This window comes from Lissotriton vulgaris, chromosome 2_2, assembly GCF_964263255.1.
Source record: "Lissotriton vulgaris chromosome 2_2, aLisVul1.2, whole genome shotgun sequence".
Lineage (NCBI taxonomy): Eukaryota > Metazoa > Chordata > Amphibia > Caudata > Salamandridae > Lissotriton > Lissotriton vulgaris.
In genome coordinates this window covers 264,671,469-264,687,607 of record NC_141688.1, presented here as the reverse complement: position 1 = coordinate 264,687,607, position 16,139 = coordinate 264,671,469, and positions in this window count along the sequence as shown.

Genomic DNA, 16,139 nt, shown 5'->3' with positions numbered 1-16,139 from the left:
TGGCGGTTAATTTTGGCAGCTTGGATGTGGCATAACGGGTGGAGCTACTGCAGGGGCGGCTCCTACATTTGAGCAGAGGAGCTTCGCCTACAATCGCCTGAGCGAAAAAATAAAACAGTAATAACATTTATTTATTACTGTTTTTATTTTTCAGGAACCCGCCCCGAAATGTGTCAGGACAGGGCCGGGCCAGCGCTGATGAGTGGCAGCCAGTAGGGAGCTGTGCGCTTTAAAATGCTCATGTCTCTTTAGTGTCAGGTCAGGGCGGGGCCAGCGCTGACGAGTGGTAGTAGCAGGTAGCTGTGCGCTTTAAAATGCGCATGCCTCTTTAGTGTCAGGTTGGGGAGGGGTGAACGCTGACGAGTGCAACAGCAGGGAGCTGTGCGCTTTAAAATGCGCATGTCTCTTTAGTATCAGGTCAGGGTGGGGCCAGCGCTGACGAATGATAGTAGCAAGCATCTGTGCGCTTTAAAATGCACATGCCTCTTTAGTGTCTGGTTGGGGAGGGGTGAACGCTGACGAGTGCAACAGCAGGGAGCTGTGCGCTTTAAAATGCGCATGTCTCTTTAGTATCAGGTCAGGGTGGGGCCAGCGCTGACGAATGATAGTAGCAAGCATCTGTGCGCTTTAAAATGCACATGCCTCTTTAGTGTCTGGTTGGGGAGGGGTGAACGCTGACGAGTGCAACAGCAGGGAGCTGTGCGCTTTAAAATGCGCATGTCTCTTTAGTATCAGGTCAGGGTGGGGCCAGCGCTGACGAATGATAGTAGCAAGCATCTGTGCGCTTTAAAATGCACATGCCTCTTTAGTGTCTGGTTGGGGAGGGGTGAACGCTGACGAGTGCAGCAGCAGGGAGCTGTGCGCTTTAAAATGCGCATGTCTCTTCAGTGTCAGATCAGGGTGGGGCCAGCGCTGACGAGTTGTAGTAGCAAGGAGCTGTGCGCTTTAAAATACACATGCCTCTTCAGGGTCAGGAAGGGGCCAGCGCTGAGGAGTGGTAGCAGCAGGTAGCTGTGCGCTTTAAAATGCACATGCCTCTTTAGTGTCTGGTTGGGGAGGGGTGAACGCTGACGAGTGTAGCAGCAGGGAGCTGTGTGCTTTAAAATACACATGCCTCTTCAGGGTCAGGAAGGGGCCAGCGCTGACGAGTGGTAGTAGCAGGTAGCTGTGCGCTTTAAAATGCGCATGCCTCTTTAGTGTCAGGTTGGGGAGGGGTGAACGCTGACGAGTGCAGCAGCAGGGAGCTGTGTGCTTTAAAATACACATGTCTCTTAAGTGTCAGGTCGGGCGGGGTTAGTGATGACGATCAGCAGCAGTAGGGAGCTGGTCTCTTAAAAATGTGCATGTTTCTGTGGCCGGCCATCTTGGGATGGCCAGCCAGACATGCGCATTTTTACACTTCTCCAACCGAGCTGTCTTAGATAGCTGGGTTAGAGAACGCGCAGGCCTCCAGTGACCTTAGGAGCGCTAAGAGAGAGGCTGCTCTAGCCAATCCCGGTGTTGCTTACATGCTGTGAAATCAACACTAATATTGGGTAGTGCAGTTCCTTGCATCAGAAGCTTCCTGGAAGACACCCAGGGGAGGAGGACATCACACTACCAAGGTAAGTGGAATTGTTATTATTTATTTTTGTTGTGATCCCCCAGGCAACCTCCTGCCCACCACACACCAGCCACTGCTGCTGACATTGGAATGGGGGCCCAGGCTTGTGGCCCTTAATAGAGCGAACATCTTGTGATTCTGGGTAAATCACTGACTTTGTGCAATGTAACTAGTGCTCATGTAAAGAGCACTAGTTCAATGCATGAACGAGATAAATAATCAAACGTTACAAAAAGTGGGATAGTTGAGGGTAAAAATAGTCCAGTGGAATGCATATTCCACTGGAAGGACACTTTGGTGACGGCATTATACCAATGTAACAGCGAATAAAATAACATCAGACCCAAATACTCTTCTGGTTTGATCCAAGATGAGAATGACAATGGCCAATGGGTGAAGGGGTATTACCCAAACAAGCCATAAGTGTTTAAGGGGCTGGCCTGGATCCAGCTCTCTATTTGTAGATTAGAAGAGGTTGACTTCATAAGACTTAAAAACAATCACCCCTCTACAGTTCAACCTTGACAACCTGTAAGTGCCAGTGTCATAATAACAGCAACGTTCTGCTACAACTGACACAGAGACGCCTACAAACATGGGGAGACTTCTTTTTAGGAACCTTTAATATAAGCTTTCCTTCTATGTCAGTTCACAGCCATCTGGAGGAAAGACTGTGTTAGCTTGTATTTATCTTCGGCTGGAGTGGCACTGTAGCTCCTAGATGCCAATCGGTTGTCTTTCTGGGGTAGACATGGACAACTGTTCATTTTTTACAGAGAGTTGTGGCGCCGCAGCCAGGGCGACTGACGCTTGAATCTGGGGATCACGGTTCGATCGCCGGTGGCAGATTAGCCCAGCACCATGTGACTCTGGGCAATAGCTTGCTTATTCTTCCTGACGGCCCCCAGAGCCTGGAGACCCATATGGGTGATTGTTCGCGCTTTACAAATGTGGATTATTATTATTATTATTAAGGAGTGCATATCTGGCATAGTGCACAACAGTGATACTCCTGTACAATTTACATTACATTACATTACATTACAAGCCCTGGCATCGGTCACATGAGAATGGGTAAAGCCAGTGGAAGAGTCAGTAGGCTGGGTTGGGAAGGTTAAAGGCAAAACACACAAGATGATAAACGGAATGTTGCACAATGGCAAAACATTCACCCCCAGTCACAGATCTGGGTTTTAATCCATCATTATTTTGCTCACCAAGTCACCCAGTTTAGACATAGCCATATGCAAATCAGTCTTGACCCTGTGTCTCATGGGAACAGTCCAGACCGAACTGCCAAGCCATGTCTTCCCTGGACCAGAATCAAGCATCCTAGGGCCGGTTTCTGTCTATCAGCCATCTTCAGCCAGGATAGCTTGACTCCAGTGGCGTAGTGAGCACGGGATCCACGTCTGGGCATACCCTTCCCACATAGGGTGAATAGCAAAACACACAAGATGATGGACGGAATGTTGCACAATGGCAAAACATTCACCAGCAGTCAAAGATCTGGGTTTAATCCATTGTTAGTTTGCTCACCAAGCCACCCCAGTCCAGACATGGCCATATGCAAAACAGTCTTGACCCTGTGCCTCATGGGAACAGCCTAGACCGAACTGCCAAGCCATGTCTTCCCTGGACCAGAATCAAGCATCCTAGGACCGGTGTCTGGCTATCAGCCGTCTTCAGCCAGGATAGCTTGACTCCAGTGGTGTAGTGAGCACGGGACCCACGTCTGGGCATACCCTTCCCACTGAAGGTGAACAGCAAAACACACAAGATGATGGACAGAATGTTGCACAATGGCAAAACATGCACCCCATTCACAGATCTGGGTTTACTCCATCGTTATTTTGCTCCCCAAGCCACCCCAGTTCAGATATGACCATTTGCAAATCAGTCTTGACCCTGTGCCTCATGGGAAAAGTCCAGACCGTACTGCCAAGACATGTCTTCCCTGGACCGGAATCAAGCATCCTAGGACCGGTTTCTGGCTATCAGCCATCTTCAGCCAGGATAGCAAGACTCCATTGGCGTTCATGCTCACTGCACCACTGGAGTCAAGCTATCCTGGCTGAAGATGGCTGATAGCCAGAAACCAGTTAGCACGGAAACATATATGTCTGCTGCCACTCTGGTGGGAGCATTTTTAAAGCTCCCACTGGGTGGAAACAGACATGCCTTCCCTGCCCACAGGAACGCCAGCAGTGAAGGTATATCTGCTCCCACTCAACTGTAGCTTTAGAAGTTCTCCCACGGCTGGAAGAAGACTTTGATTTCCTTGTCCATGCTCTTGCAGGTTTGGAAATTCACATTGCTTTTCCGACCTCATTTCATAAAGTTAAAGCGCCTATTAGCGTTTAGGCTCGCACTGCTACATTGTATCTAATTGTACAAAGCGGCGATTGTGCAACATTGTATCTATTTGTATTAAACGGCGATTGTGCTTGTCGGGGGAACGTCTCTTTAATTACTTACTCAGAAGAATCTCTGTTTGAAGCTCCGGCTGTGCCCCACTTTCGATTTCATTTAGGCGGCCATTTCGAATTGTTTGGGGTTTCTCCCGTGTCTCCTCCCAGACCCCGCCTCCCAGCTGACCCTCCCACACACTAACTCACTACACCAGCCCCGTCCTCTCTTTCCCTGTGACCGTCTGGATTCCATCCATCACGGTCGCTCCCACAGCTCTCCACTCGCTTCTCTGAAGCCCTGTGCTAGCTGCCTGCCTTGCCTGCCCGGATTCCTGCTGACTGCCCTCCTGCTACAGCGCTTGCAGCATCTTACTGCGCCTGGTATCGTTTATGCCCGCATTGCTTTTCCGACCTCATTTCATAAAGTTAAAGCGCCTATTAGCGTTTAGGCTCGCACTGCTACATTGTATCTAATTGTACAAAGCGGCGATTGTGCAACATTGTATCTATTTGTATTAAACGGCGATTGTGCTTGTCGGGGGAACGTCTCTTTAATTACTTACTCAGAAGAATCTCTGTTTGAAGCTCCGGCTGTGCCCCACTTTCGATTTCATTTAGGCGGCCATTTCGAATTGTTTGGGGTTTCTCCCGTGTCTCCTCCCAGACCCCGCCTCCCAGCTGACCCTCCCACGCTCCGCCCCCTCCACACTTCATTTATGCCTGATGCTCCAACGCGCAGCGTCCACGCGCTACGGCCACGCCGAAGGTGCGCCAAAGGTAAGCCCGTCTACGCCCGTCCGCGCCTGGACCGCGCCCAGCGCCAGACACCCTGCCCCTCGCGCTGACCAGCCCTCCCGCATTACCTACGATGCCGCCACCCTCCTAGCCCTTAACCCCAGTCGCGCCCCCAACTGCGTCCAAGCCGCTCCTGGACACACCCATGGACCTTTCTCCTGCTACTCCTGCAAATTCATCGGCACCGACAACATCTCCGCTACGACCACAACACAGACCCCTGACCCCAACCACCTACAATGCATCCTTCTCAACACCCGATCAGTCCACAGACACGCCATTGACCTATGGAATCTACTAGACACCATCTCCCCGGACATCGCCTTCCTTACAGAAACTTGGATGAACGCTTCCTCCGCCCCAGACATCACGATTGCCATCCCTGAAGATTATAAGATCATTCGTAAGGACCGCACCGGCCACACAGGAGGAGGCATCGCTATCGTCCATAAGAAGTCAATCCGCATCTCAACCAGTTCTGACGCCAATCTCACCAACTCTGAACACCTTCACTTCCAGATCCACATCGACCCCAAGACCACACTCAGAGGCACCCTCCTCTACAGACCACCAGGACCCCGCGCAAAATTCAGTGAAGACATCACGGACTTCATCACTCCTCACGCGCTCCCCTCCAAAGACTACATCCTTCTGGGAGACCTCAATTTTCACCTTGAAAAGATCAACGACCGCAACACCACCACCTTCTCGGACAATCTCGCCAACCTCGGACTTAAACAACTGGTCACATCCCCCACCCACATCGCAGGTCACACACTCGACCCCATCTTCACCTCCAGCAATCATGTCTCCTTCAGCCACACTACGGAGCTCCTCTGGACTGACCACAGCTGCGTTCACTTCACCTACAACAAACCAAAACCCATCAACCACCTCCAACCAACTCTGCAAAGAAACTGGAACAAAATCACCACGGACCAGATCTCCGCATCGCTCCTTCTAAACACCCCAGCCCACTCTTCTAACGCAAACGAAGCAGCCGCCAACCTCACCCTATGGTTATCCAACACCGCCGACACCTTAGCACCACTGAAGAAACGTCAAAACAAACCTGCCAGCAAAAAGGCCTCATGGTTTAACGATGATCTTAAGAAGTCCAAGAAACTCTGCCGCTCCCTCGAAAAGGCCTGGAAAAAAGACCCAACCACTAGCACCAAGGACGCCTTCAAAAACGCCACCCGCACTCACCACCAACTAATCCGAAAGGCCAAGAAAACAGCATTCAAGGATCGACTTGACAACAACGCCCACAACAGCAAGGAACTTTTCAACATCGTCAAGGAATTTTCCAATCCCTCGGCCAACTCCAACGACATCACCCCCTCTCAAGCCCTCTGCGACTCCCTAGCCTCATTCTTCCACAACAAGATTGCAGACATCCACAACAGCTTCGACAACCAACCCGGAAACCAACCCACCCTACCTTTTGCTGAACATTCTCCCCCCGTGAACACCCTTAACGACTGGAACCCAATCTCCACTGAGGACACAATCCGCCTGATGAATTCCATCCACTCAGGATCCCCCACAGACCCATGTCCTCACCACATCTTCAACAAAGCAGACTCCGTCATAGCACCGCACCTCCGAGACGTCATCAACAGCTCCCTCAACTCCGCCACCTTCCCGGAAGACTGGAAACACGCTGAACTCACCGCCCTTCTGAAGAAACCCACAGAGGACCCCACCGAACTCAAAAATTACCGCCCCATCTCGCTCCTTCCATTCCCGGCCAAAGTCATTGAGAAAGCTGTCAACAACCAACTCGCCGCCTTCCTCGAAGCCAACAAATCCCTCGTCTCCTCACAATCTGGCTTCCGAGCAAAACACAGCACTGAGACCGCCCTCATCGCAGCAACAGACGACATTCGAACTCTACTGGACAATGGAGACACAGTCGCCCTCCTCCTCCTCGACCTCTCTGCAGCATTTGACACAGTCTGCCACAGCACCCTTTTACAACGCCTCAATAACATCGGAATCCAAGGAAAAGCACTTGAATGGATCACCTCGTTCCTCACCGGAAGAACTCAGAAAGTCCGCCTCCCACCATTCAAGTCCGAGGCCACTGAAGTCATCTGTGGCGTACCACAAGGATCCTCACTCAGCCCCACCCTCTTCAACGTATACATGAGCCCCCTCGCGACCATCGCCCGCCAACACAACCTCAACATCATCTCTTACGCGGATGACACTCAACTAATCCTTTCTCTCACCAATGACCCCAGCACCGCCAAAACTAACCTACATGAAGGAATGAAAGAAGTTGCCGAATGGATGAAACAAAGCCGTCTGAAACTGAACTCAGACAAAACAGAAGTCCTCATCTTAGGTACATCCCCCTCTGCATGGGACGACTCCTGGTGGCCGGAAGCCCTCGGAAAGGCACCCATCCCGACAGACCACGCACGGAACTTAGGCATCATACTGGACTCTTCACTCTCAATGAATAGACAAGTCAGCGCCGTATCCTCTTCCTGCTTCAACATTCTTCGCATGCTCAGAAAAACATTTCGCTGGATCCCCACCGAAACAAGGAAAACAGTCACCCATGCTCTGGTCACGAGCCGACTGGACTACGGAAACACCTTCTACGCAGGCATTACCGCTAAACTCCAGAAGAAACTCCAACGAATCCAAAACGCCTCAGCCAGGATCATATTAGACATCCCACGCAACGAACACATCTCCGGTCACCTTAAAGACCTCCACTGGCTACCCGTCAATAAGAGGATCACTTTCCGACTGCTAACCCACGCACACAAATCACTCTACGACATCGGACCAGAATGCCTCAACTCACGACTGTCCTTTTACACCCCCTCCCGCCAACTACGTTCTTCCAGCCAAGCCCTCGCCACTGTACCTCTCATCAACAAGACCACCATGGGCGGCAGATCCTTCTCATACCTGGCTGCTAAAACATGGAACTCACTCCCCGCTTACCTTCGCCTTACCCAGAACCACCTAGCATTCAGAAAGCAACTTAAAACGTGGATATTTGACAAGTAATCTTCCTCCCCTCTCTAAGCGCCTTGGGACCCTCTGGGTATGTAGTGCGCTATATAAATTCTCTGACTTGACTTGACGGGAAAAAACAAAAACAACTGCTCCTGTTCGGTGGAAGCAATGCAAGCTCCCGCTGCACCCAGGATGGATGCATGCGGGCAGCCGTCGGGGCTGTGGGACCCCTGGTGCACCCACCGCAGCCCCAAACATACTTTTGGTGGGTGCGCCGGGTGGGCACTGGGAGCAACTCAGGCCTAGGTGTTACAACTGCAAGAGCGATTCTGTTTCCCTGCTAGTTAGTTAAAAAACAAAAAACAAACATGTAGCTGGGTCCTGTACAATTCAAAGGACCACTTGTTGGGAGCTAGTTGTCCACGGGGGTTCTGAGTCTCTTTTGCAACCACAACAAAATATAAATATGTGGGTGTCTTGGGTGAGCACGGGCCACCCAAAAAAAAAAAATAATAATACTAGCAAGAGACACTCATTTATTATTAACTGTTCTGGGATGGAGCACCCTATTATGGCTTGAAATGGCTTTTTCTTCTTTTTTTATAAAGTGGTTGTGCCCCTGGAAGGGGCACAGGCTCCACCAAGCATTTTATTTTTCATTACTTGTATGACCCCAGGAGAGCTTACCATATTTTTTAAGGACTTGAGGCTGGAGCTTTATGCTCTTCAGCTCAAGTGCAGGGCCCCCTTGTTGTGGGTTCAATGGTTGCACTTTGTGGCCCGAAAAATGTTTGAAAAAAGACTCAAAGACATGTTGATTTTTTTTTTTACAAAGCTTCATTAAACACATTGTATGGCATTTACTTTTATAGAAACGTTGTAATGTGTGAATTTACGAATCATACATTTGGTAACAATTATTGGTGTCTTTGTAACAAAAAAAATAGGTTTACTTTATATGTTGATATACAGACCCATGGATAAAATCCAATTGGTCAACTTGTATATTTTGGTGTACTGACCCTTGGACAAAGTCAGTAGGTTTCCTTACTTAAAGATACAGCACTGTCTTTCCTTTCTATGCTAGTAAAAAAGCTTCCAAATGACAATGCGTCTCTTGGCCATTAATTAGCAAATGTGGCGAGCTGCCCCTTGACGGTTCCTACTTCATGAAACCATCCACCAATGTATCCTTCCCAGTTTGTGAAAATTACCTAGTCAATGCAGAACCTGTCAGCAAAAAGTTCACTGTTCCACGTTGCACTTTATTTTCTTTCTTCATATATGCCTTGTTAAATGTACTAAAAAAAATATTGTTGCTTTAAACACATTTTAAACGTTACCAGATTATTCTCAACAAACACACACATTACTTTCAACATTAACAGACCTCTCTGCAGTCTCAGACAAAGATTGATTACTAAATGGATGATGTTCGGTTTCTAGAAATCTTCCTAAGGAGTACTAAAATCAATGCATAAATCATGTATTATAAAAATATCAACTGAGTATCATTTGTTGTATAGTCTTATATTGCAAACTCGGGGATCAGTTGACATTTGTTACCACTCACCTTTGGTCTTATGGTTTGTAAATGTCACTAGATCCTTTGATGACAATACAGGCCAATATGACATAGTTCTATTATGCATTCTGTATACGTAGATACGCAGAGTGAAATATGCTTTACTCTTTTTGATTATGTGTAGTGACCATAATTCCTGACCACAAAGTCTTGAGTGAGTCATGATGCACATCCCCTTCATCAATAATGTAAAAAATGGCGTATTTTACTCTAGGCATCTGCATATGTGGTTTATACCCTGGGATTTCTCATGTATATTTGTTTTAATAAATATATATCAATGTAGGCAGTTACCCTACCAGCGGGGTACGATCATAAGAGGTACTCTTGTCTCTCTTTACTCTTTACTTCTTTATTCATTTTTTCTTTCCCTTCTGTCTTGTAAGTTAATTCTTCTTCCAAATATATATTTATGTTAATTTCAGCCCTGATGAAGTTCTCACCATGAGAACGAAACGCGTTGGCGGACCTTATAATCACCTATTCTGTGAGAAATAACTGATTAAAAATAAAGATTCGTTTGAAAAACAAAAATACTGACTTCATGTCCTCCAACACCTGATGCATTGCACGCCCAACCCCTCCATTTCACACATTTTCATGTGCTCTGTAAATGATTGCCCTGAAGCTGTTGATGAGGAAGCTTCCATGAGGCACCCTAGTACAGCGCCCTAGTACAGCGCCTCAGCAACGTCGGAATCCAGGACAAGGCGCTGGAATGGATCATCTCCTTCCTCGATGGAAGAACACAGAGAGTCCACCTACCACCGTACAAGTCAGAGGCCACCGAAGTCATCTGCGGCGTCCCTCAAGGATCCTCACTGAGCCCCACCCTCTTCAACGTCTACATGAGCCCCCTCGCGGCCATCGCACGCCAACACAACCACAGCATAATCTCCTACGCCGACGACACCCAGCTGATCCTCTCCCTGACCAACGACCCCGCCGCCGCCAGAGCCAACCTGCACGAAGGGATGAAAGAGGTAGCGAGTGGATGACGACCAGCCGCCTGAAACTGAACTCAGACAAGACGGAGGTCCTCATCCTGGGCTCTTCACCCTCCGCCTGGGACGACTCCTGGTGGCCTCCCGCCCTGGGCACCGCACCCAAACCGACAGACCATGCACGCAACCTGGGCTTCATCCTGGATTCCTCCCTCTCCATGACCAGGCAAGTCAACAACGTCTCCTCGGCATGCTTCAACATCCTACGCATGCTACGGAAGATCTTCTGGTGGATCCCCACCGAGACCAGGAAGACCGTCACCCAGGCCCTCGTCACTAGCCGACTGGACTACGGCAACGCCCTCTACGCCGGTACCACCGCCAAGCTCCAGAAGAGACTCCAGCGGATCCAGAACGCCTCAGCCAGACTCATCCTCGACATCCCACGAACCAGCCACATCTCCGGACATCTGAGAGACCTTCACTGGCTCCCCGTCAACAAAAGAATCACCTTCCGCCTCCTCACCCACGCACACAAAGCCCTACACGACCAAGGCCTGAGCTACCTCAACAGCCGAATCAACTTCTACGCTCCCAAACGCCACCTCCGATCAGCCAACCACGCCCTCGCCGCCGTCCCCCGCATCCGAAGAGCGAATACAGGAGGAAGGTCCTTCTCCTACCTGGCCGCCAAGACCTGGAACTCCCTCCCGACCGACCTGCGCCTGACCCAAGACCACCTCTCCTTCAGGAAGAAGCTGAAGACCTGGCTGTTCGAGCAGTAGCGGCACACCCCCACCCCCAGCGCCTTGAGACCCTACGGGTATGTAGTGCGCTCTATAAATGTCATTGATTGGATTGATTGAGCATTGACCTTTGTCACCAATATCTGCAGCCATGCTGCTGCTTTGAACAGTAGAAGCAGTGGTTGGTGGTGCATATGGGGTTGACCAGCTCTTGCAGGTTATCTCAATAAGTCATTTAGACATAGAACAATGGGGGCTTGGGATTGAAAAATGACTTCTGACAAACATAATTAGTTTCTCATCAGTTCTTTGGGCGCTTCCATCGGCAGGGTTCTGCCTGCGACCATGTTGGCTCTTTCCGCGTCAGTGTAGGTTCTTTCATTGGATCTGACTCGCAGATAATCACCTCCACCAAAAGATACCATCACTGTAGTCGTCCATGCGAAATAAACTTGTGCTGCCAGAGCCTGATTGCCTCAGAAAGAGGCTTGTCATGTTCTGAATATCTTTGTTCTGAACTCTATGTTTGTCTGTGCTGCCCATCACAACCCATGAGAGGCCTGTTCATCGCTGCATGCCCTAGACAGCTTCTCTCTCTCTTTGTCACCCACTCCCTTCCTTCTCAAGTGGATGAAATACATGTGAATCAGGTATTGAACAAAACTGGGTGAAATGTAGATTATGCCTGCCAAATTTGCATAATTTTCGAAATCACATGATAAGCTTGTTCCGTAAAAATCCCCAAATTACGCCATTACTCCACTTTGCATAATTATATGCTGTTCGTAATTTGTGGTAAAAATTTACAGTGAGAGGGAACAACAGAACGTGCGTGGCTATTTGTGGTGCTTTTGTTTAAATGTGTGCTCATGCCAAAAATTGTGTGAGGACCCATTTTATTCTAAAATATAGCTCGAAATCGCATATTTACATCTCATTTATGTAATTGCTTATAATTTTTTTGTAATTTTGCTAATTATGTGAAAACAAATTAACTGAATTTGCACACCCCTGTTACTCAGAAACATGTTCTTGTTCTTAATATGAATTCCAGAAGGTGTAATTAAATAATAACAATATTCATCCAACAGCCAGATGGATAAACCTGGACATTTCTCGCCAAATAACTCATGTACCCATAGTGGTGGCTGGCACAGATCAGGGATGACGGGGGAATGTAAAAAGATAAAAGGAAAAAAAATACCGTATCCCTGCCAGGTCTCTCCTCCATCAGGACTCGGGAACAAGGAAGCACCCAGGCTCCCCTGACCAATCACAATGCCGCAATGCGTTGCAGCTTTGTGATTGGTCTGCGCATTGTTGTTCGACGCTCTGCCAGGAGCAGGTAGGCTGGGTACGGTCTGCACGCAGGCTGAAATGTAGCCTGTGTGGAGAACAGGGAAGGTGGGCATGACTGTTGGCCAGCCAGAGAAGGCCGCCCAAACAGTCATGCGCACTTAGGAGTTGGCAAACCACTCCTTCCCTGCCCAGTCATCGAAACAGCCCTACTTGCCCCAGCCACAGGAACAAATAAAATTATAACAATGTTTAGTTATATCATTTTATTTTCCCTTTGTTACACTGCTTAAATGCAGGGGTGCGATGCTCCTCTGCCTTAGTGGAGAAGCCACCACCGTGCAACGCAATGTGCATCTCCATAAGTACAAACAAATCCACTGGTCACCCGTCGACAACCTGAACAGGCAGGTAGAGTGCAGGAACAGCTTGTGCATGGGAATTCACATAAATAACCAAAGGCATCCCATGTTGAATGACAACAGAGGGGTAAGAACATACACAATCCAACATATGGTCCCCTGTACTACACACACACGTACAAATATCCGTTGAAACTAAATGCACTGCATAGCTTCTCTTTCCCCGCTATCTGTGGTAATTAGTCCAAGGAATCAGAGAGAAGTTGGAAGTAGTTTATTCTGAGAAGACAGCTTAACAACCACCTCCAGCATAACACCAGTAGCAACTGACCAGCTAGTACAGATAGAATGTTAAGCCAGGAATGTACAATAACAATTCTGAGAAGGAATGGTGCACTAACATGGGATACTACACACCTTCCCCCCTAAAAATAAAAATAAAAAATAAAAAAAGAAAGAGAACAAAAACAGAAATTCAACATAAGTAATCATGTAACTTTACAGGTAATTGCTTGACGCGAGAACTTTTCCTCTGTAGAACAGAAATTCAACATAAGTAATCATGTAACTTTACAGGTAATTGCTTGACACGAGAACTTTTCCTCTGTACTGTGTGAGGAACAACACTGTGTTTGGGAGCAGAACTTAGGGAATCAGGAACAGTTTCTAGAACATTGGAATTATTAACGACACAATCATCAGCACACGGGGAAGATTGAGGAAAAGGAACATATGCAGGAACATTAGGAACCGGACTCTCCGGTACAAAGGTGTCAACCATGGCAGAATAAGAAGTGTCATCTTCAACAATGGGATATCCAGGTACAGAGATAGAAGGACACAGACTGTTATCTTCCAAGCTGGGATTCTTGCATAGAGACACTCTCCTGAAATTCCATACCTTCCCCCCTTCAACACGAATAGCTTTAGAGAAAATTTCAATCACCCTACAAGGATCGGACTATTTGTTCCATTTGTTCCCAACAGACCTTCCAAACTTGACTCGTACAAAATCGCCAACTTTGATTTTGTTACTTTGGCTATTTAAAGACAAAAAACTGTTTTTCATCTTCTCTTGATATTTCAAAACCCTGTCTTTGACTTCATCACAATCAAAAGAAGATTCAAATGGGATTTTGGATTTTAACCACCAAGGGAGGAGCTTAGAACCAGGTTTCCTACCCCTGAGCATTTCAAAAGGGGATAGACCTGTGACGGAATTAGGAGAGGTTCGGTAAGACAAAAGCATAGCACGTAAGGATTTCTTCCAATCAAGGTTACTCTTAATGGCCAGTTGGATAGATTCCTTGATGACCTTATTGAAGCGTTCCGTTTGACCATTGGCCTGAGGGTTATAATTGGACACCCTCTTATGCACAATTCCACACCTACCAAGAAAAGATTCAAATTCCCTACTCACAAATTGTGGCCCATTGTCAGACACAATTTCGGCTGGTATTCCTTCCTTGAAAAAACTTCATCCAGAAACTGAATAACCTGTGTAGAACCAACCTTATCCACAACTTTAAGTTCAGGCCACTTAGAAAAATAGTCGATAAGCACTAAAGCAAATATCTCCTTATTGGGAGACAAGGATAGGGGACCAATAATGTCAATGCCTAATTTTTTCCAAGGACAAGCTACAAATTCGATAGGAGAAACACTCGTAGACAAAGGTTTGACGGTCTTGTCGCTTTTGGCACACGGGGAGCAGGAACTAACCCACTTATCCACCATCCTATCAATACCAGGCCACCAGTAGAATTCACGGATACGCCTCTTGGTGCTGGACATGCCCATGTGGCCCTCATGTGCCATAGAAACAATTCTTTCTCTCAAAGTAAGGGGAGGAATGATCTTGTCCCCTCTGATTACAAAACCTTGGTCAAACATAAGTTCGTCCTGGATTTTAAAAAATGAGAGAATGTCACCAGAAAGATACCTCTCTTGAGGCCAACCATGTTGCAAATAATCCACCACACTTGACAAACAAGTGTCCTTGGTCATGGCTTCTCTCCAAACAGTCTCAGAAATGCTATCGGCAGAACCAGAGGTGGCGCATTCATTAACATCATCAATGTTGAACACAACATCAGAGTCACACTGTTCACACCAAATAGCGTTGATTAACGGTAACCTGGACATACAATCAGCGTGTACGTTAAGACGACCAGGGATATACTCTACAACACACTGAAATTCTTGTAGTTTTGCTGCAAGACGGGCTAGGCGTGCAGTTAACGTTCTACCACCACCAGCTGCCAGCATGTTTATCAAGGGCTTATGATCAGTTCTTAAACGGAATCTGGTTCCCCAAATAAACTGCCTAAAATGTTCACAGGCCCAGGTGCATGCTAAGAGTTCCTTTTCTATTGTAGAATAGTTATATTCAGCACCACGTAGTGTCCTAGAAGCATATGAGACTACACATTCATCCCCTTTGTCTTTCTGAATTAAGACAGCACCCAAGCCTACATTGCTTGCATCCACACAAACTATGCATTCATTACCCAAAGTAAATGGTTTAAGAAAAGGGGCATTTGCTACTTCTTGTTTCATCAAATCGAAAGCCAGTTGTTGTTCGTGGCTCCAAACAAACTTTATATCTTTCTTTAACAGAGATCTTAACGGATGTACCTTTGAAGCATAACCCTGAACAAATTTGCTATAGAATTCAGTTAAGCCCAGAAAAGACACAAGTTGTTCTTTGTTCAACGGTGCTGGTGCCTTTAAAATACTCTGTATATGATTGAATTTGGGCTTGATACCATCTGAGGATATTTCGTGACCCAGGTATTCGACCTTGTTTTGCCTAAATTTGCATTTTGATAATTTTAAAGTTAGACCTTTCTCTTGGACGCATTTTAAAACATTTTCTAAATTAACATCATGTTCTTCATAACTTTTCCCGTAAATAAGGATATCGTCTTGAAAGGCGATGGCACCAAGACAACCCTCTAGAACGGTCTTCATTAGTCTTTGGAAGACCGAAGCCGCACTGGCTAGGCCGAAAGGCATCCTGCAATACTGGAACATGCCTTCAGGCGTAATAAATGTCGTCAAAAACTTTGACTCTTCATGGAGCAACACTTGGTGGTATGCACTAGTTAGATCTAGAGTCGAGAAAACAGTAGCTCCTGATAAAGTGGAAATGAGTTCATGGATATGGGGCAAGGGGTGTCTATCAATCCAAGTTTCCTTGTTTAAACTCCGAAGGTCAACACATAAACGGAGTTCGCCGTTACTTTTGAGGGACAAAACTACTGGCGAAACCCACGGAGAGGATTCTACTGGCTCAATGATTTTCTTGTCAACTAAGTCTGCTAAAATTCCCTTTAATTTTTCACGGTAGGCTAAAGGAACGTTCCTTACTCTGTGTCGGATGGGAATAGCTGAATCTTTAAGTATTATGCGG